We start from the raw sequence: 3,202 nt of genomic DNA, 5'->3' as shown, positions 1-3,202 counted from the left end.
AAGACAAACCAAGTAACTTAGGAACTCTGCTGCACTAACATTTGTTAAGCTTTGAAAACATTTTTCTCAATATTTGCCCATGCATACCTAACATGAGGTATGCTTTACCCTTAAATAACATGTATTTTAATCCCACCATGCAGAGAACAGGAACCCTACTAAAAGAAGAGTATTTTTTTGTGTTGTAACAACAAATGTTGTTGTTTGAAACAAAGCATGGTTCTAGAGGCAGAAGTCCATTTCTAGAGGCATTTCAGATGTTCCCAAAGCAGGTGGGAAACCACTTCAACCAGGTCTGTCAGTGCTTACCTGTCTCAGCCCACAGTGAAGCCTAAGCAAAACATGGTGTAGCACGTCGAAGATGGGCCATGAGCCATGTGCACTTGAACTGCACACCAGGCAAGTGGGAATGGTGGGAATTTCCTGCTGCTGGATCCCCCCCATCACTGAAATTACACATCCTTTTGCAGAGCTGAATAAAATAGCACAAAATTCACAAGCTGATTCAGTTGTTGCATGATGTTGTGATTCCACCTGTCCTGAAGGAATACAAAGGAAAGGACTTGTTACAAGTGCTATTTTTAAAATTAGAAACTTTATTGTGAATTTTTATATTACGAGAGTTTGCACCCATGCAGCTTAATAGCTTAACTGTTACATGGTTAGACTTACCTCTTTACAAGGCCCTGTGTCATTTATCATCTGAAGTAATGTGAAGAGGAAGCTGACTAAACCAATGAGACTTTTAGGAGTGTATCAGACACCTAGCTTATGTCTCAGACCACTGTTTCCTGTGCCCCTGCTTTTCTCTCCATCTTTCTCAGTTTAAACTGCAGGGTCCATAGGCAAGGATCATTTGCTCCTGCAGAGTGCCTAGCTGTACAGCAGCACAAATAACATCTTTACCTGGAGGAACCTCCCTGAGTAGAGGTCACTTGTTCCTGTCAGGATATGAAAAAATAGGGGTGCTGTATTAATATGGGAGGACTTCTCTTCAAAACAGTAAGTTAAAAGTCTTCCCATACACGTAAATCTCTCAAAGATACGAGAAAACAGAAAAAATCCTCACCTGGATTGGTTTGATCTCAGAGTTGTTATCTCTATATAATTTTAGGAGCTTTACTCCTGGAATTGAGACTGTCTAGACAAAAGCACCGACCAGAACCAATTGCATCAGCTCCACAGTCTTTGGTAATGCTGCTGGGTGACAGCACTTTTATTTAAGAGCTTTCTCACAAAACAGGGAACAGAAATATCAGCTCACTTCCACATTTTGGGTTTTAATCACAAAGCACCTGTGAGAGCACTTCTTACATTTTTTCCAGGAGTACTGAAATAGCCTGTGGTAGATTGGGAGATACCTTTCTCCAAGTGTTTGGAGAAGTCTGATGGGCTGTGCAGTTAGTAGGTACTGGTCAAGCAGTAATATTTCCTCAAAAACATTATTCTATTTCCAGTTATTTGTACAGCTTATAACGAAAGATCCACAGTGTTAAAATGCAAACCTTTTTGGGGACTATAATACTAAAAAGAATACTTGGTTAACAGTTTTAATGACAAAATTCTTTTTTGGCTTTCTTCCTCACAACCAAACAACACAGAGCAGACAGCAACAAGACTCCTTAATACACCATCAGACCAAGAGAATTAAACACTTGCCTTCTTTTAAAAAGTGTTAAGAAATTTGAAATTTATACAGTTTCTGGGTTCTCTGCTCTAGCTGTCACAGAAGAAACTAGGAAAGATCTGCTCCTGCCTGAAATTTTGCAGCAGGTGGGAAAAGTAAGAAGGAACTGCTAATAAAAGTAAAAACCATCGCGGGTACCTAAGTTGAGATACAGCAGTAAGCTGCATAATTATTTACTCACTGTTTTAAAAATAAGGGTAGGAGAGTAGTGAGACTTCAAAATGCACTGAAATTCCAGGCAATTTATTTAACAGCTGTAGGAGAAACATGAGAAGAAAACAAGAAGGGCCAGAAAGCTGGAGACTGATGTATGATTTGCACCTCGCTGCCCCTTGAAGCCTGAGAGCTGAGTGGCAGGCAGCCACAGGTGTACCTTGTCAGGCTGATTTTCCAGTAAATAAGACCTCTCCTAATTTGAGGACCAAAGTTCATTTAGCTAGTTCTCCTCAGAGGAACAGCTAAAACAGGTTTTTGTTATCCTGTGCTATCTCTCCTAGGGAGCAATAGAAGGTATCTTTCTATATGCTAGTGTAAATATGAGGTCTTGGTCTGGGGTGGTTTTTGTTGTTTTGTTTGTTGGGGTTTTTTTAATTGGAATTTACAAGCAATGTATAAAAAACACATTGTGGGTCAAATGACTAATATTCTTTAATAGAAAGTTACTTATACCTGCTTAAAGGCTCTTAGAAAACATGCTTAAATCTAACTACAATGTTTTTAAGTTTTTCTTTTAAAAGACTTTCTGTATCTGTAATATAGGGGACTGTTTCAACTTCCTGGCATTTATTTTTAAGAAGTAAATATTTTAAAACAGCTGTAGTACTAAATAACGGTCTCTTTTCTAAAGTCATTGTGAGATTCTTACTTTTTTTTAATTTTTTTTTTCACGTGGCTAAGGACATGTTAATAATTACAGAAATAACAGTAGAAAAATAAATTGAGTTCTTGACTCTGTATATATAAAACCTCGCTGCTGGGATGCAGGAAGCTTGCAATACACGAATTTGAGCAAAACACTGAGTATTTATGTCTATTTTAATCTGGATTAATAAATACTTACATGTGACTTTTCTCTTTATGTGATAAGCTTATACAAGTACAACTCTTGTGTTAAATGCTAGTGAAGCACATTGCTGGCCTTGAGAAAATATTTTTTCTATCTGAAAGAAAAGCAGGGAGCTAATTTGTGGCAGCTTCCCATTTTGTGACTTGATGCACAGTTTGAGTAAAAAGGCAGAGTTCAGTGAAGTCTATATCCTTTTGGGTGCAAGCTGGTATTTGCAATACACAGGGGGCAATCCCTTCAGGGTCAAGGTAGTCTGGTGTTCTGCAGGCAACCAGGTCGGTGCCACTCACATGCTACCTTGTGAGCTCTAGTTATAAAGCTGCTGTTTAATTTCCCTCTTCCTCTACCCCCAACAGAAGTCTGGTTTGTGATGGTGCTAGTCTGATAGGCTGGCTATGAGTAAAACCCAATCTTGGAAGATCTGAGGATAGTGTTTTCAGTCATGTAGG

General features: G+C 38.7%; 1 protein-coding gene across 1 annotated transcript in view; it reads left to right on the top strand.

Annotated features, from left to right (window-relative positions):
* The first annotated feature begins 1,694 nt into the window (after positions 1-1,694).
* Positions 1,695-3,202, top strand: part of LRMP (lymphoid restricted membrane protein) — a 42,358-nt gene continuing 40,850 nt past the window's right edge. The window contains exon 1 of the mRNA XM_026867754.1: positions 1,695-1,773. The gene's annotated coding sequence lies outside the window, so the exon portion shown is untranslated. The remainder of the gene's footprint in view (positions 1,774-3,202) is intronic.

The sequence above is a fragment of the Athene cunicularia genome, assembly GCF_003259725.1.
Source record: "Athene cunicularia isolate RWA chromosome 1 unlocalized genomic scaffold, athCun1 chr1_part2, whole genome shotgun sequence".
Taxonomy (NCBI): Eukaryota; Metazoa; Chordata; class Aves; order Strigiformes; family Strigidae; genus Athene; species Athene cunicularia.
Note: the sequence above shows the minus strand (reverse complement) of the source record. Positions and strands in the feature narration are given on the sequence as shown.